Source organism: Panthera tigris, chromosome C1 (genome assembly GCF_018350195.1).
Source record: "Panthera tigris isolate Pti1 chromosome C1, P.tigris_Pti1_mat1.1, whole genome shotgun sequence".
NCBI classification, from domain to species: Eukaryota; Metazoa; Chordata; class Mammalia; order Carnivora; family Felidae; genus Panthera; species Panthera tigris.
The window spans coordinates 74,847,912-74,873,077 of record NC_056667.1 but is presented as its reverse complement, the minus strand read 5'-3'; the positions used below and the strand labels follow the sequence as shown (position 1 = coordinate 74,873,077).

Here is a 25,166-nt window from a genome sequence, read left to right as displayed (position 1 = left end):
AAAACGTAACTGTACTCCTTTGTTTCTATTTTCTACAAAATTGGAAAAATTTGGAAGGTCCTAAATGTTTCAGACACAAGGTTATCCACTTGTACCCACTGCTCTCTCTCTCTCTCTCTACATGCACCAAACATGGCCTCTGAACAGCAGGACACTCTCTCGTGGCTAGCTTCCAAGACAGAGTGCTCCAAAGAGCAAAATAAGAAATTAAAGATCTCTTAAGACCCAGTGAACTCAACAGCCCTTTCGTTGCATTCTGTTGATCAGGATAGTTCCTAGGGACAGCCCAAGGCAGGAGAAATGAAATCTACCTCACTCTGTGAAGTATGGCAATATATTTGCAGCCATTTTTAATCCATCACTGATTTATGTACAGAGCAAAGGTGGTACATTGATCTCAGAATTCAAAAATTAAGACTGAAGCTGATGGGCTATTTGGAATACTGACTATGTACAGACACAACTGCATTGTTGAGGGATTTCTTACTACTCAGATTCACAATGGAAAGCTGGTTCACAGACCCAATGAAGTAAAGGCCACTCCTTAGCTTCTGCCAATCCATAGCAAACTGCTATAATGACAGTCTTGTCTGCTGTCCTAGCAGCAGCAAGGCTTGAACTGAAAAGAAGGAAAAGAAGCAGCAGCAGCAGCAAGGGGCGCTTGGGTGGCTCAGTCGGTTAAGTGTCCCACATTGGCTCAGGTCACAATCTCACAGTTCGTGAGTTTGAGCCCCACGTCAGTCTCTGTGCTGACAGCTCAGAACCTGGAGCCTGCTTCAGATTCTGTGTCTCCCTCTCTCTCTCTACCCCTCCCCTCATTCACACACACTTTCTCTCTGTCTCTCTCTCTCTCTCAAAAATAGATTAACATTAAAAAAAAAAAAAAAGGCAGCAGTGGCTGCGGCAGGTTGCCCTTACGTATGTCACATTGGCGCACTGGCTATAGTTGCTTCCCAAGTGCTCAGCATGCCACATGCATGCCTCAGATTGTGCAGGCAGAGAGAGAACCTGCAGATAACCTTCTCATCACCTGAAGAATTTTGCCTAAGATAGAATGCCAGCTGGACGTTCTGAGTCCTGTTTTATTTACGTGGAATTTTAATTGAGATTCTATGTAAAGACATAGGCCTCAACTTATTTACACTCGACTAAAGTAGAGGTCACATGAGAGAAGAACTGCTATTAGGCTGACATTACAACGACTACTTTGCTTTCGACTTAACCACTTATCTATAGTCCTTGAAATTTTCCCCATTTTCACTCACTTGCTACGTGTCGAAAAGTGGTTTCTGTTCCTTTTGTAAAAACTCTAATTTTAGGCTGCTTACAGTTGTGTGGTATGGTAAAGTCTCTATGCCCACATTCATTACATCCAAGCATTTATACATTGACTAAACTATCATTGAACTGGTTAAGTCTTCACAATGAGAAATCCAGACCAAAGGTTTTCATGGTATTAGAGGGGTAAGTATACATATAGTTTTCAAGAGTTTCACAATGCCTCTCATTAGCAGGTATATATACACTGTGTACTTATACATAAACACTGTGTCAAGTCTATATATACACACATATGTATATTCATATGTATATATACATATATATATACACACACATATACATATACATACATACTGTGTAGCTACATACACATACTGTTTCAAGCATGCAATATATACATACATATATGTATCTATATGCTGAGTAGCAATGGTTCAAGCTGAAATACATTAGGTGATACATTAGATAATCTTCAAAACTATAATGATTTTTGAAACAGAAATAGCTTTCCAGAAGTGCTTTACTTTAACAAAAGTGGAAAAAGTATATATACATATATATTTCTATGATTATAAAAATAATTCAATCACTGAAAAATTCATAATATACAGAAAAGTATAAAAACAAAATATACCCTCTAATCCTTTGAAACTAGCAAAAAATGCATGGGATATACTTTGTTATAAAACATATTGCTGAACTAGAAATACTGTTAATTTTGGACTATATATTCTTCTAGGAATATATATTTATATATTATTGATTTATAGGGCTTTTTTTTTCAGGGGCAGAATGATCTTATACACACCATGAATTATTCTTTTTATTATTTATGTATTTATTTATGCATTTATTTATTTTTATAATGTTTATTCACTTCTTGACAGACAGAGACAGAGTATGAGCAGGGCAGGGGCAGAGGAGAGGGAGACACAGAATCTGAAGCAGGCTCCAGGCTCTGAGCTGTCAGCACAGAGCCCGATGTGGGCCTCCAACTCACGAACCAGGAGATCATGACCTGAGTTGAAGTCGGATGCTTAACAGACTGAGCCACCCAGGCACCCCATGAATTATTCTTTAAAAAAAAAATGTTTAAGAAAGAGAGAGCATGAGCTATGGAGGGGCAGAGAGAGAGACAAACAGAATCCCAAGCAGGTTCCGTACTGTCATGCAGAGTCCAACTCAGGGCTCCATCTTGCGAACTGTGAGATCATGACCTGAGCCAAAATCAAGAGTCAGACACTTAACCAACTGAGCCATCCAGGTGCCCCCACCTGTTGATGAATTATTCTTCATCAACATTTCCAAATTTGTCTACAGACAATATGTTTATCAGAAAGCAGTTTGAAGGGTGCACAAGAAATTCAGCTCTTCTACACACAAAATTCACAAAACATTCAATTGTCCCTGGAATTCTTTTTAGTTCTCTGGAATAAACAGTAGATTGTAATGAATAGGAAAAAGCAGCTCATTTCTCAGCATTAGACCAATTTCAAAGTAGCCCTGCCCTATTGTCACTTTCAGTCTCAACTATATTAATAGAAAATAAAGTTTTAAACTTTGTCTTGAAATTGGAACCACACATTTATGGAGAGACAAGGAACTTTGGAAATTACCAATTGCAAAAAAATTACCAGACAGAAACTTAGGGAGACAACAGGAAAGACAGACAGAATCAATGAGTCCTTGACTAATATCACTCAAATTATTGTGGAATATAACTCCAAACTCTTTTGATGCAATGACCATTTTAAGATCTGAAACTATTTTCTTATGGCTTGGGTAAGAATCCTAATTTATATCAGACTTTATATTATCCAGTAATCCTCCAGTGTCCTGACTTTATTAGATAACTTTGACATAGAAGAGGTAGAAGTTTGGAGCATGTTTCTTTTTGTCTTTCTTTTTTTTTTTTTCTTTGTGATTAAGACAAATATTGGTAACTAAAGGTCTCAAGCAGACTTTGTATTAATATAAGGACTTCTAAGAGAAATTTTTTTAACTTTTCAATTAAACTATAACATAGGGACTATAGAATGCTCAGGTGAAAAGTATACAGTCGGTGAAATATCACAAAATGTACATATCCCTATAATTATTACCCAGATCAAGAAAACAAAGACCTTTTTTTTTCTGAGAAAAGTAACATTCATAGGTTATGGGAATTAGGACATGGATATGCCTTTGATAGGTCATTTTTTTAAACCTATCACACTGTCCCAGTATGGATGAGCACTTAAGATATGACACTAGCTAGGGGTGCCTGGGTGGCTCAGTCGGGTAAGCATCCGACTTCAGCTCAGGTCATAATCTCACAATTTGTGGGTTTGAGCATCAGCTTGGAGCCTGGTGCCTGCTTCGGTATTCTGTGTCTTCCCCCTGCCTCTCCTTCTGCCTCTTCCCTGCTAATGTCTTTCTCTTTCAAAAATAAATATTTAAAAAGATACTAAAGTAGCTATATTATAAATAAACACTTCTATGATTATTCTTCTTTGGAGGGAATGTGTATATGTGCCTGTTGACTATATAATTAGGAGGGAAATAGGCAGGCAATTGGCTACTTACACTCAACTTTAGGGTTTATGGCTTTAGGGGTGCCTGGGTGGTTCAGTCAATTAAGTTTCCAACTTCCACTCAAGTCATGATCCGTGGTTTGTGGATTCAAGCCCTGTGCTGGGCTCTGTGCTGACAGCTCAGAACCTGGAGCCTGCTTCAGATTCTATGTCTCCCTCTCTCTGCCCCTCCCCTGCTCATGCTCTTTCTGTCTCTCTCTCAAAAATAAACATTAAAAAAAATTTTTTAAATGACTTCAAATAAAAAAATGACTTCAAATCATCCTCAAAATTATAACGATTTCTAAAACAGAAACAGATTTTCAGGAGTAGCATTTTTACTACCATACCCATTTGTGTGTTTAATTAGCCTATTCATAGTAGATATATCGGTTTACAAATGATACACTCCTGCAAAATAGCCAAATAATGTGAAGAATACACTTTGTAATAAATACACATTTCTGATTCAACAGGCTGTGCATGACACCCTATGAAGAGGAGGAGCTGTTTGGCTTCAGAGAAGGAGAAAAAGAGGAGGGAAAGAAGGAACGGACGCTGATTCTGCCAAACCTCTCTGAAACATGCTGGGCACACCACCTCAGCAAAAAGTGGCATCACTGTAACAATAACAGCTCTCCTCAGTTGCAAGGGGTTGATGCTCTCCTTCATGTTTGCTCATTACTCCCACAGTGGGAAGGATTCCCATATTGGAGAAGGATTTTTTCCTAAGTAGCTGGTCCAATTAATGATCTAACTCTGGTGTTTAGGTTCTGGCTGGCACACCTCAAGTAATATTGGGAAGCCTCTCTAACTACCAGACTCCAGGATGTCCTTAGACCTTGAACCCTTCAAAGAGCACTCAGGGGATCTAGATCAGGGAATTCAGAGCCTTGTACACTTCCTAGTATGAGCCTTTTTCTTAGATTATGCTGTATCTATTAATTCTGTTTTATCAACACAAATGCTGGTTTTGAGATCCTTGGAGCTATAATAATGACAAATAGGCAAAATGCAAGTCAATTGCTTTTAACAGTGGATTTTGACTGACATGATACCAAATTCATAAATTTGAAACTTCCTTAACCTTAAATGAACTATCCTTGAAAAGTTTTAAAAATGTATAACAGATACATGCAATTTTACAAGAATCTACCCACATGTAATATTCACCACCTGGAAACCAATGTCAAGTCCAAACAGTTACTGTTTTAATTTCACAGTTTGGATCTTGAGACCAAAGGTGAAGATGTTCTTTCCAACTGGCCTCACTTACAAATCACTAAATCTGTTCTTGGGGAAAGAGGCCAAGGCAAGCGAAGGAAAGACCGAGTCTGGGCAGTCCCTGCAGGTAGTACCTGTGGTCACCATCGACAATGTGGCATGAAATGAATAGAAGGAGTTAGGTGTAAAAGAGGAAAAAAGGTACAGTCAGCTGAACCTGTGCCAAGGAACAAGGAACCCAAGTGTTTCTCAGAGGGTGACATAAAAGATCTTTTTCTTTTTCATATTTACAAATAGGTGATACCATATTTGGAAGGAAGCTATTTTTGTTCTCTAACCATTCATCCTACAAACAGGAAATCTTCCTAAATTTTCATCTTAGTGGTCTGCCATTCATTTCCCTTAAGGCTGCTGCTGATGAAACCTTGGCTGAGGACAGCAGGAGTTCTCATTACTGCTTCCAATATGGCCTCTGCTGTTACTCACAGTTTGGTGGCCTCCTTACCCCTGAAAGTCTTGCCTGTCCACTATAGCTTCTCTGACACCACCCAGTGAGAAGGGGGAAGGGTGCCTCATGATCACACAAAAAGAATGAGAGCCTAGGGGAGCCTGGGTGGCGGGGTTGGTTAGGCATCCCACAGGTCATGATCTCACTGTTTGTAAGTTTGAGCTTGGGATTCTCTCTCTGACTCCCTCCCCCCTCTACTCTCTCTCTCTCTCTCTTTCAGTATAAATAGAAACTTAAAAAAAAAAAAAAAAGAATGAGAGTCTACATTCCTAGTGGATTTTCTGACACCATTTAGGCAGTGGATAACGGTACCTCTTTACTCCTAGGTGAGGCAGAAGTCTAGGCCTTTCCTTGCTGTATGGGAGTCTGGAGGTTGGTCCACAGATTTTACTGTGCTGTTGGGCTGGAACAAAGTGCTTTGTCTAGAATTTTCTTGTCTTACCAAGTTGCCTCTTTTGTAGGCCTCTGGCTAAAGAAAATGTGCTTTGCTGAGGTTTTTTTGTTCGGGAGCCTACTGATATTTATGGGTTGTCAGCTTTTCCAGCACTAAAACTGGTACACAGCTAATTTGCCTTCTCCTCCCCTTCCAGAATCTTCTAAGGTTTGTTATGCCAACAATATCCAGGACAGTTAGTGGTAATTAGTGGGGGGAATAGGGAAAGCATTTCTCCTTTATCTTTCTGGAAACAGAAGTCTTCTCCTCAACACTGAATATTTTTTACTTAGGGTAAAAATAGTGGGGAAGATAAAAAGGAAAAGGCGCAGGAAAAAAATCCTCTCTTGACCCGTATTTCAATCACAACACAATCTTTTGCTCCTTTTCAAAGCAATATTTTGACAAATGGCATCCCCGTTTTTGAAGATTTTGAAATATGACACATACGTAAGAGTGCACAGAACATAAATGTAAAATATACAATATAAATATAATTTTAAAACAAATACCTAAATTACCACTAGGTATAGAAATTGAACATTTCTAAAATTCTAAAGGCACACATTTCAACTTCTGACAACCCTGCTAAGGGCCAACTAACATCACACATTTCACAATCCCTTTCTAGGATCTGATCATGTACATCTGAGCCCTAAATAACATTATTTACTTTGGCCTGCTTTCAGGCTTCACATAACTAGAATTACATTGTATGTATTGTATCTTGCTTCATTTGTTCAATAAGCTATTTGTAAAAGTCTCCTAGTTCATCGTGTGAATTGTAAGCTGCAAACGTTGAGCTGTACGAAGATAATTTATTCATTCTACGAAGATAATTTATTCATTCTACTATCAATAAGTATTTGGATTTTCAGGTTTATTTTTTATGAAATAGTAAAGATTTGTTGAACACAGGTATAAAACTCCCTTGCATAATAAACTCAGAAGTGGAATCCTTGGTCATAGAGGAAGGTTTGTCTTGGTATTGCTGAGTAGAAGGACCAGAAAATGCTTTCTAAGCTGTACCAAAGCCTCCTGAATAAGCTCTCTCTCCGGTGTCCCCTCTCTATTCCCCCTCCCTCTTCTCCTCCCATCAGGGTGATAGAACTCAAGCACAGCTCTGAACGTGTCTAACAATCTTCAAAGACTACCTGCCCTGGAATAAAGTGTATGATCCAGGTAGCAATTGATATATTTTTTAATTTTTTTAATGTTTATTTATTTTTGACAGAGCGCGCAAAGCGGGGAAGGAGTAGAGAGAGAGGGAGACACGGAATCGGAAACAAGCTCCAGGCTCTGTCAGCACAGAACCCAACATGGGGCTGGAACTCATGAACCGTGAGATCATGACCTGAGCCAAAGTTGAACATTTAACTGACTGAGCCACCCAGGCACCCCAGCAATTGATCTTTCAACCTCAACCTCAAAGAGCCCGCTGGCTACAATAGACTCCAGCTGATTCCTAGCATTTACTCACTACCTTTACATATTTGCTCATTCCCTTCCTTTGCTTTCCAATCTCTGTTTGATGAAATCAGAGTGGTCCTCCAAGATTCAGCAGAAATGGTACCTTCTTGTGAAGCCATCTACATACAATTTTTCCAAGTACAATTAATTGTTGCTCTGAAAAAGACTCAAATGTTTCATTTGTAACATATTAGCACTGATCACTTCTTATTTAATTTACAGTATCTGCCCCTTCAAGGTATGGTTTTACCAAGAGTAAGAACTCTGCTTTGGTCGTTTTTAAATATCCATTAACAATGAGTTCCATATTGGGTTACACGCACTAGTAAAATGTGCCCTGGAGCGTTGCAGAAGGAAAAAAAAAACAAAACAAAAAAAACACCTCATTGCCCAATTTGAATAATCCCAAATAAAGACAACTGAAAAAAATAAGAATTTAATTTCACCATGATACTACCTAAGAAGAGTACACTTTAATATTTAATATGAGGAAGTACGGTATACAGGCTCATTGAGGTCAACTTTCCAATAAGAATGTGATTAATAGCATTACATAATACATCAAAGAAAAAGAGATTTTAAAACAATATGAAATTTCATATTGAAATTCCTTTTATATGGTGGGGTACACTGTTATGATACAAGTTTGTCACATTAGGAACTTTAAAAAGCTATGAAAGTGAATCTCTAATATCTAAATGTTGGTACTTAGTTTCTACCTCATTATTGTCAGTCAATTTCACAAAAATATACTGGTGAAATTGGGTAAATCCTCAGTATCTTCTCAATTCACTCAGAACATTCTGGACATAAAAAAGCAGCAGACGAACCAGAGACCACATGGGTCTATTAAAACAGCTCCTACCTATGTCCATCCAGAAGACAACATAATGTCGTGAAAGACTAATTTCAGTTCCTGTTCTGTTGCTCAGTATAAGGGAATACAATTTTAAGATGCATTCAAATAGTTCACCTGTATGCCTCAACTTTATATGCCAGAATTATTGCTCAAACTGAAATTCAAATATGACAGGAAGGAAGCACCCTAACAGAACTAAAAACTGGAAACGAAGATAAAATGTTTGTAGCATTTGTCAGCTTAAAAAAAAAAAAAAAAGTTGCTTATGATTCCTTTGCTCGTTTTAAATATTTAGAGTTTTTATTCGTTATTTTCTTTAAAGCAGAACCCGAAATTATATAAGCTTCACGATACCAAAACTCATATGAACACGTAGAGTAAAATTCAAGAAAAATATGCAACAAAATCATAGTGATTACCTCTGGACTGTTAATACTAGGTGTTTTATAAACGCATGTGCATATATGTATTTTATTATGAAAACAATACTCACGTTAACTACAAGCGTACTTTTTAAGGTAAGCGTGAGAAGAGAGAAAAAATAAGAAATAAGTAAATATTACAACTCCCACCCCAAGCCCATTCAAGGAAACCAGCCCCAAGGCATCCCGGGAAACCAGCGGTTTCCGGAGGAGGCAGACGCTGGCGGAGAGCGCGAGGGGCGAGCGAGAGCTGCTGAGAACTTGTCCCCTGACCGCAGCGCCAGCGCCACGTAAGTTCGCTCCTAAACCCGGCTTTCCGCGCGCGCTTCGGCTACCAGGCTAACAACACAGGCCCACGCGCAGGCTCCGCGCCGCCCGCGGGAAGGCAGCGGGAGGCCGGCGCGGGGCGCTTTGCTCCCGCCACTCGGCGAGTGCGCGTCCACGCGGGCGCCTGGGGGGCGACGGCGCGCGCGCGCGCGCCACCGTCCCGGGAGGTGCTGCTCCCCCTCGGGCGTCCCGGGGAGCCCGGCGCGGGAAAAGGACCTGTGCCGGCCGCCGTGGCTGCGGAAGTGGGGGCCGTAGCCTTCCTCCGGCTGGCTGGCGGACAGACCCCCGACCCCTCCTCGCAGGGACGCCCGGTGGGGTCACTCCCTCCCGGCAGCCCCTCCCTCCTCAGGCCGCCACGACGGTCCTCAGCTCCCCAACAACTTCAATCCCAAAAGATGGTTTCTGGTTTATTTTGTATTGACTATATTGAATTACATAGAGGCTACAAAGCTGTGTTATATGGAACAATTCAGTCTCGTTTACACTGATCAACTGTTAAAAAGATAAAGTTTATTCATGTTTATGTATCATGTACTTTTTAAATACATGGTCCACGCACAAACTACATCAGAATTAAGCGGTTGCAAATACGGATGGAACACTTTAAAAAAAAATTTTTTAACATTTATTCATTTTTAAGAGACCGCGATCACGAGTGGGGGAGGGCAGAGAGAGAGAGAGAGAGGGATACCCAAAACCCGAAGCAGGCTCCAGGCTCCAGGCTCCGAGCTGTCAGCACAGAGCCAGACAGGGGGCTCGAACCAAGAACCGTGAGATCACGACCTGAGCCGAAGTCAGAAAGCCTAACCAACTCAGCCACGCAGGTGCCTCATGGATGGAACATTTTTAATCATCACTCTAGATTACTCTTATGAAAAGTTTCTTTTGGAACTGTTGATTGGCTACAGATCTAATAGAATTATCTCATTCTACTTGCATAATTTGGCGTTAAACGCTTCTTTGCTTGGATATCTCAGCCCTCCAATAATATTTAATGTTATTGATCACTGCCTCCTTCCGGACATCCGCTCCAACAAGGCTTCTGAGGCATGTTCTCCTGGAACTCATAAGACCATTTCTGACCACTCCTTCTCAGTTTCCCTCATGTCTTATTCTGTCTGTAGTAACACCCAAAATATTAGTGTTCTCAGGGCTCCATCACCATTCCTTTGCTTTTCTCATTCCAACTTTATGCATCCTCTGGGCAAAGTGTTATAAGGATATTCCTACTGTTTCCATGCATACACTAGAGTCTTACAGATATAGAATGCATGTGTATCTAACTTCCCTGGGAGAACTTTCTCCTAAGCCACACATTAGTTCATGATAGCAATGTTTATTTAGTATCCTGTATGAACTGAGAATTGGCTTCACATCACAGAACAATACATATAGCCTCTGCCCCCTTGAACTAACTATCAGGAGATACCGATAAGTATGATAAACTGTGAATAAATGCTTTTCTATCAGGAGATACTTGTATTCAGGGTTATGTAATTCCATTTGAATGTTCTATGAATATACAAGAAATTAAACATGTCTAGAAAAAATTCAACATCGACTGAATTTTATTTTTGTTACTTTTCGCTAACAAAGTTATTCAAGCTAAAAACCTAGGAATCATTTAGATACCTTCTAATCATCTTAATCCTTTAAATCATTCTATATTCTGTTACTTTTCAATTTTAACTCTCTTCATCTTTACTAACTTGCTCCTTCTAGAAACTTTTTTTTTTTGCTCAGTTTTCCTTCAGTGATATTAGATTATCCTTCTTTTTTGAGTATAGTTGTCACACAATGTTAGTTTTGGGGGTACAACTTACTGATTTGGCAAGTTTATACGTTCTGCTATGTTCATCACAAGTGCAGCCACCATCTGTCCTGCTACATTGCTATTACAGTATCATTGATGGCTTCTTTTGAAGCTGTTCCAAAAAATAGATACGCAAAGAAAACTTCCAAACTCATTCTATGAAGCCAGGATTACCTTGATTCCAAAACCAGACAAAGACCCCACTAAAAAGGAGAACTACAGACCAATTTCTCTGATGAACATGGATGCAAAAATCCTCAACAAGATACTAACTAGCCCACTGGATTCAAAAATACATTAAAAAAATTATTCACCACGACCAAATGGGATTTATGCCTGGGATGCAAGTCTGGTTCAATATTTGCAAAACAATCAGTGTGATACATCACATCAATAAAAGAAAGAATATGAACCACATGATCCTCTCAATAGATGCAGAGAAAATATTTGACAAAATACAGCATCCTTTCTTGATAAAAAACCCTGTAGAATGTAGGGATAGAAGGATCATGCCTCAGGATCATAAAAGCCATGTATGAAACACCCACTGCTAATATCATCCTCAATGGGGAAAAACTGAGAACTTCCCCCCTAAGGTCAGGAACACGACAGGGATGTCCATTCTCACCACTATTATTCAACATAAGTGGAAGTCCTAGCCTCAGCAATCAGACAACACAAAGAAATAAAAGGCAGCCAAATTGGCAAGAAGGAAGTCAAACTTTCACTCTTCACAGATGACATAATACTCTATATGGAAAACCCAGAAGATTACACCATAAAACTGCTAGAACAAATCCATGAATTCAGCAAAGAGCAAAGTCTCAGGATATAAAATCAATGCACAGAAATCGGTTGCATTCATATACATCAATAATGAAGCAACAGAAAGAGAAATCAAGGAATCGATCCCATTTACAATTGCACACACACACAAAAAAACATAAAATACCTAGGAATAAACCTAACCAAAGAGGTGAAAAATCTATACACTGAAAACTATAGAAAGCCTATGAAAGAAACTGAAGGAGACACACAAAAAATGGAAAAACATTCCATGCTCATGGATTAGAAGAACAAATATCGTTAAAATATTGATACTACCCAAAGCAATCTACATATTCAATGCAATCCTTATCAAAATAACACCAGAATTCTTCACAGAGCTAGAACAAACAATCCTAAAATTTGTATGGAACCACAATAGACCCGAATAGACAAAGCAATCCTGAAAAAGAAAACCAAAGCTGGATGCATCACAACTCTGGACTTCAAGCTGTATTACAAAGTTGTAATCATCAAGACAGTATGGTACTGGCACAAAAACAGACTCATAGATCAATGTAACAGAATAGAGAACCCAGAAATGGACCCACAAACATATGGCCAACTAATCTTTGACAAAGCAGGAAAGAACATCCAGTGGAATACAGTCTCTCCAGCAAATGGTGCTGGGAAAACTGGACAGCAACATGCAGAAAAATGAACGTGGACCACTTTCTGACACCATAACACAAAAATAAACTCAAAATGGATGAAAGACCTAAACATAAGACAGGAAGCCATCAAAATCCTAGAAGAGAAAGCAGGCAAAAACCTCTTTGACCTCAGCCACAGCAACTTCTTACTCAACACGCCTCTCAAGTCAAGGGAGACAAAAGCAAATATGAACTATTGGGACCTCATCAAGATAAAAAGCTTCTACACAGGGAAGGAAACAATCGGCAAAACTAAAAGGCAACTGACAGAATGGGAGAAGGTATTTGCAAATGACATATCAGATAAAGGGTTAGTATCCAAAATCTATAAAGAATTTATCAAGCTCAACACCTAAATAACAAATAATCCAGTGAAGAAATGAGCAGAAGACATGAATAGACACTCTTCCAAAGAAGACATCCAGAGGGCTAACAGACACATGAAAAAATGCTCAACATCACTCATCATCAGGGGAATAAAATCAAAACTACAATGAGATACCACCTCACACCAGTCAGAATGGCTAAAATTAACAACTTGGGCAATAACAGATGTTAGCGAGGATATAGAGAAAGAGGATCTCTTTTGCACTGCTGGTGAGAATGTAAACTGGTGCAGCCATTCTGGAAAACAGTATGGAGGGAGATTCCTCAAAAAATTAAACATAGAACTACCCTATGATGCAGCAATTACACCACTAGGTATGTATCCAAGGGATACAGGTGTGCTGTTTCTAAGGGGCACATACACCCCAATGTTTATAGCAGTGCTATTGACAATAGCCAAAGTACGGAAAGATCCCAAATGTCCATTGATGGATGAATGGATAAAAAAAGATGTGGTATGTATGTATATATATATACACATATATACATATATATGTATGTGTGTGTGTGTGTGTACACACACATACACACATAATGGAGTATTGGCAATCAAAAAGAATGAAATCTTGCCATTTGCAACTACATGGATGGAACTGAGGGTATTATGCTAAGCGAACTTAGCCAGAGAAAGACAAATACCATATGACTTCACTTATATAAGGAATTTAAGATACAAAACAGATGAACATAAGGGAAGGGAAGCAAAAATATAAAAACAAGAAGGGGGACAAAACATAAGAGGCTCTTAAATACAGAGAACAAACTGAGGGTTACTGGAGGGGTTGTGGGGGGGTGGGCTAAATGGGTAAGGGGCATTAGGGAGGACACTTGTTGGGATGAGCACTGGTTGTTATATACAGGGATGAATCACTGGAATCTATTCCTGAAATAGTATATTATAATCAGGAATTATAGTACTATAAGCTAACTAACTTGGATGTAAATTTAAAAGTAAATTTAAAAAATAAAATTAATTTTTCAGGTGTGGAGTTTGGTGAGTTCTTTATAGATTTTGGATACTAGCCCTTTGTCCAATATGTCATTTGCAAATATCTTTTCCCATACCATCGGTTGCCTTTTAGTTTTGTTGTTTCCTTTGCAGTGCAGATCTTATGTGGATCTTGAGAAACTTAACAGAAGACCATGGAGGAGGGGAAGGGGAAAAAAAAAGTTACAGAGAGGGAGGGAGGCAAACCATAAGAGACTCTTAAGGACTGAGAACAAGCTAAGGGTAGATGGGGGGTAATGGTGAGGGGAAAGTAGGTGATGGGCAGGGAGGAGGGCACTTGTTGGGATAAGCAATGTGTGTTGTATGGAAACCAATTTGACAGTAAATTATATTTTTAAAATAATAATAAAAAAAATAAAATTAATAAAATAAAAAACAACACCCAATTTTTACCTGGGCACATGACACATAGGTTGCAATGACAATGAGAAATTAGAATTTCTAATTTAAGTAGAATAAGAAATTACAACTAGAGAGATTAAACTCCCCAGGCTTCTTTGCAGATAATCTTGCCATGAGATGTAATTCTAGTAAATAATTGTAAGGAGATGTTATTATACATAATCATTTAAGAAATGTATTAAAGGGAGGAAACATTGCCTCTTTTTCCCTATATTCTTCTGCTGAGTTGAAGATACATGTGAAGATAAGAAAATTTTGACCATGATGTGGCATGTTAAACAGCTAAGGCAGCATATGAAAGGAACCAGGGATGTTCAATTCTTATAAGAGAGGGGGAGAAAAAAAACACATACACACACATTAGGCCACCACGGCCAGCTGAATGGGTGCGGACTGCACATGCATTGGACTCTAAAGTAAGGGGAGCCAGGGACCAGGAACAGGATGAGTGTCAACAAAGCCTAATCACAGGAGCAAGCTCTTAGGGCTATAAAGTATCAACCTAATTGCAAGACATGACCTACAGAAAAGCCCATATTCTCCATGAAGGCAAAGCAGAAGGAATCAGAGCTCAATCCCAGTATAAGGCAGGGGGAGCTGACAAGGGGTTTTATCCAGTAAAACAAGCTAATCAGAAAGGTCCAAAAGGGGGACAACTGTAACCCATTTGCAGCAGCCCTTTCAGAACAACTTTTGGGGAGTGGCCTCCCTCCCTGAATCCATGCTGGTGGTTGGGGCCATGCTGGAATGTCACAGGCATGAAGGACCCCTGGGAGCAAGGCAGTGGGAACAAGGCCTCCCACTGATCACAAACCCTGGCTACCCAGTGGGGAATATTGCCCCTGAAGGCAGAATTGGAGTCAGTGGCCTTGCCAGGGAGGTGCCAGGGCCTGCTGGCCAGGTGACCCTCTAATAAGTGACACCTGGGGGCCCTGGCTGCTGGAGAAGCCTGTGACCTCTCTAGTGCACAAATCCAAATGGGGATTGGCTGTTGCCAGTTTAAAGCCACCCCTCAGAATGATTTTCACCAAGTGAACTTCCTCCACCCTGGAGTCTCTGAGGGGGCTAGAGACTGGCCCAAGCCCCACAGACAAGGAGGGCTTAGGCTGCCCCAAGCCAGCTGATGAAGTGTCTACTACCTATGTGTGGTCTGAGCGGGGCAGGTAGCCAGGCACCTGGAGCAGGGTTAGTGCGGGCAGAGGCTGACTCACAGCGCACACTCTTGGAAGTACAAGTCATCTGCCTAATTCCAAGCCCTAAATTACAGAAATGTGCACATTCCCCCTGAAAGCAGAGCTGGAGGAATCTGGATTGCCTTACCTGGTTCTGGATGGACTGGCTAGTGCGCTGACCTTCCATTAAGATATACCTGGGAGACTTGAATCTTGGAGAAGCCAGAACTCCATTATGCAGCAGGTTCAAACGGAACCTGTCGCCCAGTAGCACCTGAAACCTCAGGATTTTTAGGAGATGGGCTGCTTCCACCGTGGAGGGTATACCAGTAGTCACGGAGAGTCGAGCTCTACAGGTCGGGAGAGCCTAGGCGCCCCAGGCCAGCTAATTGGGTGCTTTATGCGCGTGCGCAGTCTGCAAGGAGCCAAGAACCAGCAGCCGGCAATTGGCCAACTAAGCATGTGCATATCACAAACTCTACCTACCCAATGGGGTATAGTTTCTTTGAAGCCAGAGCTGGGGCAATCTCCATTGCCTTCCCAGATTCGGACAGCACTGCCTGGCTGAGATTCCTCCCGTGACAGACTCCTGCAAACCTTGATTGCTGGAGAATCCTTGGATCGTATCAGGCAGCCAGTCTAAATGAGAACTCACTGTGGCCAGTTTAAAGCTAGTGTCTCAGAAAGGTTTCAGGATATGGACTCTCTCTGCCCTGGAAGCTACGGAGGTGGCTGGGGCCTGGCGGAAGTTCTACAGGTACGGAGGACCCTGGCTACCTAAGGGTGGCTGATGGGAGGCTTACTGCGCATGCGCAGGCATTGCAGGGTAGCATAGCCCTGGGCCTTAGAATAGTGCAAGTGTAGGCAGGTGTCCGGTCTCAAGAACAGGCTTTTGGAGGTGCAAGGCATCTGTCTAATCCTACGCACTAGGTACCCAATAGGGAATATTTCTGAAGGCAAACTGGAGATTTTTCACAGCTGCCTTGCCAGGGAGGGGCCGGGCAGGCAGGATAGGGTATCCTCTGTTAGGAAAAACCTGGGAGTCCTGGTTCCAGGAGAAGCCTGGGTCTCCATCAGGTGGGAAGGCCATATGGGGACTGACTGTTGCCAGTTGAAAGCTCCTCCCTCAGAAAAATTTTCTTGTGGTCAACTTTCTCTACCCTGAGACTATGCAAGTGTTTGGGGATCAGCTTGAGCCACACAAGCATGAAAGGGACAAGCTGTCCGAAGCTGGCCTATGGACTGCATAGTTCACATGCATGTGCCCTTGCAGAACAGGGTAGTCAGCGGTCTGGATAAGAGTGTCAGGATAGGCCAGGTCACAGAAATGGGCTCTTTGGGATACTAGGCATCTGCCTCATTCCAAATATTAAACTACACAAACGTGCATGTTCTCTCTGAAGGCAGACCTGGAGGAATCTGGGCTGCCTTGCCAGGCAGACTTGTCATGATATCCTCTAATAAGAGACACCTGGGACTCTTAACCGGTGGAAAAGCCCAGAACTCCATCAGGCAGAAAATCCAAATAGAGACTGACTGTCACCAGTTTAAGGCTCCCGCCTCAGAAAGATTTTTAATGACCCAGTTTCTTCCACATTTGAGGTTATGCAGGTGATTGGGGACAGGCCTGAGTCTCTCAGCTGCCCAAGGCTGGTTGACAGAGTGTGTACTGTTCGGACATGGGCCAGAAGGTCAGAGTAGCCAGGGACATGGATCAAGCAAGTGTAGAAAAAGGCTGGGTCACAGGAACAGGTCTTAGGCGTTGCGGGCATCGGCCTAATTCCAACCTCTCACTTAAACAAATGAGCATATTCCCCCACCTGAAGGCAATACTGGAGGATACTATGCTGCTGACTTGCCAGGGAAGACGTGGCTGGCTTTCCAGTCTATTCCAATAAATTATACCTTGGAGCTCTGGTGGGGAAAGTCTGGTCTGCAATCAACAGCAAGTCTAAATGGAAAATGACTGTAGCCCACTTGCAGCTGCCACCTCAAGAGTAGCACCTTTTGAGATGTGGGCTCCTTACATCCTGGGAAGCAATACAAATGTTTGGGCCCAGGCCCTAGATTCCCAGTTCTAGTAAGTCCCAGCTGCCCAGTTTACTAAAGGGGTGTGTACTGTACATACACTTGCAGTTCATTTCAGTATTGTCAGTGATGTGGAATATAGCAAGGGTTGGGAGAGGTTGATCACTAGGAGCACAATCTTGGGTAAGTAAGGCATCTGCCTAATCATAAGCCCTAAACTACCTACTGGTTAATATTCCCCCTGAAGGCAAAATGTGAGGTTACTGGCGTGGAGGTGCTTGGCTGGTTCATCCTGGTTTCCTCCAACAAGAAATACCTGGGATTATGGGAGAAGCCTGGGACACAATCAGACAGCAAGTCCATTGGCACCTGGGTGGCTCAGTCGGTTGAGCATTTGACTTCGGCTCGGGTCATGATCTAGTGGTTCTTGAGTTCAAGCCCCACATCAGGTTTGCTGCTGTCAGCCTGTCAGCACAGAGCTCACTACAGATCCTCTGTTCCCCTCTTTCTGCCCCTCCTCTGCTTGAGCTCTCCCCAAATAAATATTTTAAAAAAAGACAGCAAGTCCAAATAAAGACTGACTGTTGCCAGTTTAAAACTGTTGCCTCAAAATAATTTTTAGCAGGCTCTCCATCCTGGAGTCTATACAGATAGTTAATCATGCGCCTGAGCTCCACAGGCCTAGGGACCCTGGATTCCCAAGGCCATAGGATGGAATATGTACTGTGTTTGGGAGAACAAGGCATCTGCCATTTATAAGCTCTAACATACCCAGTGGATAATGTTACCTATGAAGGTGAAAGAGGAGTTTACTTGACTGTCTTGCCAGGGAGTTGAGTGGACTGGCTATAGTAACCTTCAAAAGGAGACACCTGTATGCCTTGATGGGCATAGTCTCATGGGAGTAGGTAATGGCAACCTGGGTAACTTCCATTTCTGAAAGTCGATTTGTATCGTGTAACCTAATCGTGGGTTGAAAATCCAACAAATTCTCAGGGATGATACAAATGCTTTCTTTGACTTAACCTGGAGGTTGATAACTAGTGTTCTATACAGGATCAACAGTTCTTATTATTTGTTATATGCATGAGCTTATGCTACCTCAGTGGAATTGAGACTTAATTAGGATCAAACTTACAGTCCCTCCCCAACAGGAATAACATATTAAGGGGATGGTACTTAGGCCTGACCCAGACCCAGCTCCTCCCCACTCTCAGTGGGATGGTACCGACGGTATCATGGGAAGGTATAAACCCTGGACACTCCCACTTTTCATGTGCAGTCATATGCAAATATTGGACAAACTCATCAAAGAGCACCCTAAAGTGGTAGAGAAATAGACATAGTACTTGTTGAAATTGTTAAATATGAAATCTTGACTCTTCATAACTAGGGGTTTTCAAAAGTGGACCCTTTCTCTTTTATAGAACTGCTTAATGAAGAACTGCTTAATGAAAGATTTAAAAAACTGAGCAGTAGGGGTGCCTGGGTGGCTCAGTTGGTTAAGCCTCTGACTTCAGCTCAGGTCACGATCTCACAGTTTGTGGTTTGTGAGTTCAAGCCCCGCATCAGGCTTTCTGCTGTCAGCACAGAGCCTGCTGCAGATCCTCTGTCTCCCTCTCTCTCTGCTCGTCCCCAGCTTGCATGTGTGCATGCTCCTTCTCTTAAAAATAAACAAGCATTTTAAAAAGTCTAAAAAAATAATAAAAACTGAGGAGTTGCATTTAGAGATACATTGACTAAAAGAAGAAATTGAAACAACTAAAAAAATAAGTGGTTATTGATTTCAAAGCTCATTGATATGTCTGGCAGTGTTATAATTGTTTTACTATTTGGTGTTGGGATAAAAATTTTCAGTTCACTAACAAAACAGGTGTATATTTCCTGGCACGGATATTATAAAATGAAGTGTCTTTTATTTTAATAACATAATACTGTAGCTCATTTTTGAAGTCTGTACGTCCTGCGACTTTCATTCAACAAGAGTTCAAAAATAAAGAAATTGTAACAAAAAATATTAGTATATTATAATTATTAATATTATCAGCACTTTGCTTAATTTCTCTTTTTATATTTAATACACATTTGTAAAGTCTATTCGACTTTATTGCAGACCTTATTGCAGAGTTTTCTTCTTTGTAAAATAATAATCTTCTAAATACAAGTTGTTAGAACCATGGATTTATAGACACCATATTCTAATTAAATGACTTTCCTGTTTTTGTCCAATGGTCATAGGTGAAAACAGCACAGGGGAACAGCACAGTGAACACTCAAAAATGTTCACTGACAGGCTAAGCTGATAGAGAATGTGACTCTTGATCTTGGGGTTGTAAGTTCAAGTCCCATGCTGGGTGGAGAAATTACTTAAAAATAAAATCTTTAGGCGTGCCAGAGTGGCTCAGTTAGTTATGCATCCCAGTCTTGATCTCAGCCCAGGTCTTGATCTCAGAGTCATGAGTGCAAGCCCTACATTGGGCTCTGTGCTGGGTGTGAAACCTACTTAAAAAATAAAATAAAATCTTTAATAAAAAATGTTGGAATCCTTCTCTATTGGAAGTTTATCCTCCTATGATGTTGGTTCATCAGTATGGATTTGGTCAGGAAAAAAGGGCTACCACCATGCATTAGAGAATTAGGGAATTATGTCAATATAGGACTAAATGATGCAGGAGATCTGGGGTGTGAAGGTCTGTATAGGGGAGACATGGTGGGATAAAGAGTTACTAAGCACTTCTGCCCGAAGCTTTTGTGCAGCTATAAAAAGTGGAGTTTGTAAGAAAGTCCAAAAACCTGTGCCCATCTGACTATCAACATAACACTGGAGAGATCTTCTGAACAGTTGCATCTGACCAGCACTGTGAATGAAGAAGCCAAAATTGCTCTAGAATAATGGTGTTGGCTCCCCATCTGCCTTCCAAATAACCCTTGAAACTTGTATCTAGAATGTATAAAGAGCTCTTACAACTCAATAATAAAAAGAGAAATTACCCAAAGAACACATGGGCAAAAAATCTGCATAAACATTTCTCCAAAGAAGAAGATATACATGTGGCCAACAAACACATGAAAAAATGCTCAACATCATTAGCCATTAGGAAGATTAAATCCAAACCACAATGCGATACCACCTCACACTCACTAGGATGGTAATAACCAAAAAGACAGTAACATGTGTTGGTAAGTATGCAGAGCAATTGTGACCTTCATACATTCCTAGTAAACGCAAAGGGGGACGGTCACTTTGGAAAACAGACTGGCATCTTCTCAAAAGATGAGACGTACAATTCTCATATGACCCAGCAATTCCAATTCTAGCTGTATACTAAGAGTAATTAAGTCAGGCACACAAAACCTCATATTGTATAATTCCATTTATGTGAAGTTAAGGTTGAGATACATTTAATTTGGTTTCAGTTTGGTATGATGAAAAAGTTCTGTAGATGGATAGTGATGATGGTTGCATGACAATGTGAATGTACTCAATGCCACTGAACTATATATTTAAAAATGGTAAAATGGTAAGCTTAATGTTACATGTATTTTACCACAATGGAAAATTAAAGAATCTGTTTACAGCTTTATTGGGCCAGCAACACCTAAATGGTCTGTTTTATGGTAGAATCCATTGAGTCCATGGTCACATGAATTTAAACTCATTCTGTATTGTATCAGTACCCAAGTTCATCTGCAAGAATTGAAGAGAAGCACACCTTGAGAGGAAGCCGTTGATGTTATGTTGTCCTCCTGGTATCCAGTGTAGAAAAGGAGCTAGCCAAAGAGCTATGGCTTTAACAGCAAATTAATAAGATGACTTTTAAGAATGAGCTACTTTTATTTTCTTATCATTTTGATGTGCTAGAACATGTGTGGAGGAAAAAATAAAGAGTCAATATAAGTTGAAGATAATATTGATAATATTGAAGAATTGAACATGCTGAAAATATTGAAGAGTTGGGGGTGCTGAAAATAAAACTATCTGATTCCTAATCAAAGTACACCTCTGGCAGGTCATTAGTGCAGTTTCTGTTTTTTTCATACTCTAGGAAATGTAACAACCAAGACAAAGGAGGTTGGGTTTAGTGATGTCTCTAATTTCCTCCCACTGAAGGAATAGTGTGAAATGATAAAATGTAGTCTAAGTGCTGCACTCTACTTCTATATTTGTGACGTGATTGTTAGAAACAGTATTTTGAAAGAGTAGTGGAGATGAGTAAGAAAGCAGGCACTCCTGCTGGTGTATGTCTTGAGCTAGGAGGCTTAATGGAACCCATGGAACTGAATGTGAAATTTCCATTACATTATGAGCTCTTTATGGTGAAGAGGACAGACACTTAGGTCTTCAGGTTTTGTATTAGATTTGTTTTATCATCATTATTGTGGTAGGAATACTCAATATGAAATATACCCTCTTAACAAATCTTTTTTTTTTTTTTTTAATTAATTGTCAAGTTGGCTAACATACAGTGTATACAGTGTGGTCTTGGGTTTTGGGGGTAGATTCCCATGACTCATTGCTTACATATAACACCCAGTGCTCATCCCAACAAGTGCCTTCCTCAATGCCCATCACCCACTTTCCCCTCTCCCCTGCGCCCCCCATGAGCCCTCAGTTTGTTCTCTGTATTTAAAAGCCTCTTATGGTTTGCCTCCCTCCCTCTCTGTTTGTAACTATTTTTTCCCCTTCCCCTCCCCCATGGTCTTCTGTTAAGTTTCTCAAGTTCCACATATGAGTGAAAACATATGGTATCTTTCTCTGACTGACTTATTTCACTTAGAATAATACCCTCCAGTTCCATCCACGTTGCTGCAAATGGCAGGATTTCTTTCCTTCTCATTGTCAAGTAGTATTCCATTGTATATATAAGCCACATCTTCTTTATCCATTCGTCAGTTAATGGACATTTAGGCTCTTTCCATACTTTGGCTATTGTTGAAAGCATGGCTATAAACATTGGGGTACATGTGCACCTATGAATCAGCATTCCTGTGTCCTTCGGATAAATTCCTAGTAGTGCTATTGCTGGTCATAGGGTAGTTCTATTTTTAATTTTTTGAGGAACCTCCACACTGTTTTCCAGAGAGGCTGCACCAGTTTGCATTCCCACCAACAGTGCAAAAAGATTTCTGTTTCTCCACATCCTCACCAGCATCTGTTGTTTCCCGAGTTATTAATTTTAGCCACTGTGACTGGTGTGAGGTGGTATCTCAGTGTGATTTTGATTTGTATTTCCCTGATGATGAGTGATGTTGAGCATCTTTTCATGTGTCTGTTGGCCATATGGATGTCTTCTTTGGAAAAGTGTCTATGCATGTCTTCTGCCCATTTCTTCACTGGATTATTTGTTTTTCCAGTGTTGAGTTTGGTGAGTTCTTTAGAGATTTTGGATACTAACCCTTTATCCAATGTCATTTGCAAATATCTTTTCCCATTCCGTCAGTTGCCTTTTAATTTTGTTGATTGTTTCCTTTGCAGTGCAGAAGCTTTTTATCATGATGAGGTCCCAATAGTTCATTTTTGCTTTTAATTCCCTTTGGAGATGTGTCAAGTAAGAAATTGCTGTGGCTGAGGTCAGAGAGGTTTTTTCCTGCTTTCTCCTCTAGGGTTTTGATGGTGTCCTATCTCACATTCAGGTCCTTCATCCATTTTGAGTTATTTTTGTGAATGGTGTAAGAAAGTGGTCTAGTTTCATTTTTCTGCATGTTGCTGTCCAGTTCTCCCAGCACCATTTGCTAAAGAGACTGTCTTTTTTCCATTGGATACTCTTTCCTGCTTTGTCAAAGATTAGTTGGCCATATATTTGTGGTCCAATTCTGGAAGATATACATGTGGCCAACAAGCACATGTTCTGTATTCTATTCCATTGGTCTATGTGTCTGTTTTTGTGCCAATACCATACTGTCTTGATGATTACAGCTTTGTAGTTGAGGCTAAAGTCTGGAATTGTGATGCCTCCTTTTTTCGTTTTCTTTTTCAACATTACTTTGGCTATTCGGGTCTTTTATGGTTCCATACAAATTTCAGGACTGTTTGTTCTAGCTTTGAGAAGAATTCTGGTGTTCTTTTCATTGAAATTGCATTGAATGTATAGATTGCTTTGGGTAGTATTGGCATTTTAACAATATTTGTCCTTCTAATCCATGAGCATGGAATATTTTTCCATTTCTTTGTGTCTTCTTCAATTTCCCTCATAAGTTTTCTACAGTTTTCAGCACACAGATCTTTTACATCTTTGGTTAAGTTTATTCCTAGGTATTTTATGGTTCTTTGTGCAATTGTAAATGGGATCAATTTCTTGATTTCTCTTTCTGTTGCTTCATTATTGGTGTATAGAAATGCAACCAATTTTGGTACATTGATTTTGTATCCTGCAACTCTGCTGAATTCATGTATCAGTTCTAGCAGCTTTTTGGTGGAGTCTTTTGGGTTTTCCATGTAGAGTATCATGTTATCTGCAAAAAGTGAAAGTTTGACTTCTTCTTTGCCAATTTGGATGCCTTTTATTTCATTTTGTTGTCTGATTGCTGATGCTAAGACTTCCAAAACTATGTTAAACAATAGTGGTGAGAGATGACATCCCTGTCATGTTCCTGATCTGGGGTGGGGGGGACTCTCAGTTTTTCCCCATTGAGGATATTAGCAGTGGGTCTTTCCTATATGGCTTTTATGATCTTGAGGTATGATCCTTCTATTCCTACTTTCTTGAGGGTTTTTATCGAGAAAGGTGCTATATTTTGTCAAATACTTTTTCTGCATCTATTGACAGGATCATATAGTTCTTGTCCTTGCTTTTATTAATGTGATGTATCACATTAATTGATTAGTGAATATTGAACCAGCCCTGTAGCCCAGGAATGAATTCCACCTGATCATGGTGAATAATTCTTTTTATTTGTTGTTGAATTCAACTTGCTAGTATCTTGTTGAGAAGTTTTGCATCCATGTTCATCAGGGATATGGGCCTGTAATTCTCTTTTTTTGTGGGGTCTCTGTCTGGTTTGGGAATCAAGGTAATGCTGGCTTCATAGAATGAGTCCAGAATTTTTCCTTCTGGTTCTATTTTTTAGAACAGCTTGAGAAGGATAGGTATTAACTCTGCTTTAAATATCTGGTAGAATTCCCCTGGGAAGCCATCTGGCCCAAGACTGTTATTTGTTGGGAGATTTTTAATAACTGATTCAATTTCTTCATAGTTGTGGGTCTGTTCAAATTTTCTATTTCTTCCCGTTTGAGTTTTGGTAGTGTGTGGGTGTCTAGGAATTTGTCCATTTCTTCCAGGTTGTCTAGTTTGTTGGCATGTAATTTTTCATATTATTCTCTGATAATTGCTTGTATTTCTGAGGGCTTGGTTGTGATAAATCCATTTTCATTCAATGATTTTATCTATTTGGGTCCTCTCTCTTTTCTTTTTGAGAAGCCTGGCTAGAGGTTTATTAATTTTGTTTATTTTTTTTAAAAGCTAGCTCTTAGTTTCATTGATCTGTTATACTGGTTTTTGGGAAATCTATATTGTTTATTTCTGCTCTGATCTTTATTATTTCTCTTCTTCTGCTGGGTTGGGGGTATCTTTGTTATTCTGCTTCTAGTTCCTTTAGGTGTGCTGTTAGATTTTGTATTGGGGATTTTTCTTGTTTCTTGAGATAGGCCTGTATTGCAATGTATTTCCCTCTTAGTACTGCCTTTGTTATATCCCAAAGGATTTGGATTTTTGTGTTTTCATTTTCATTTGTTTCCATATATTTTTAAATTTCATCTTTAATTGCCTTGTTGACCCATTCATTATTTAGTAAGATGTTCTTT

At 40.2% G+C, this 25,166-nt stretch overlaps 1 protein-coding gene across 1 annotated transcript in view; it reads left to right on the top strand.

Moving 5' to 3' along the window:
* Positions 1–8,981: 8,981 nt before the first annotated feature.
* LOC102960142 (guanylate-binding protein 4) overlaps positions 8,982–25,166 on the top strand; it is a 45,206-nt gene continuing 29,021 nt past the window's right edge. Inside the window, exon 1 of the mRNA XM_007079153.3 lies at positions 8,982–9,039. The gene's annotated coding sequence lies outside the window, so the exon portion shown is untranslated. The remainder of the gene's footprint in view (positions 9,040–25,166) is intronic.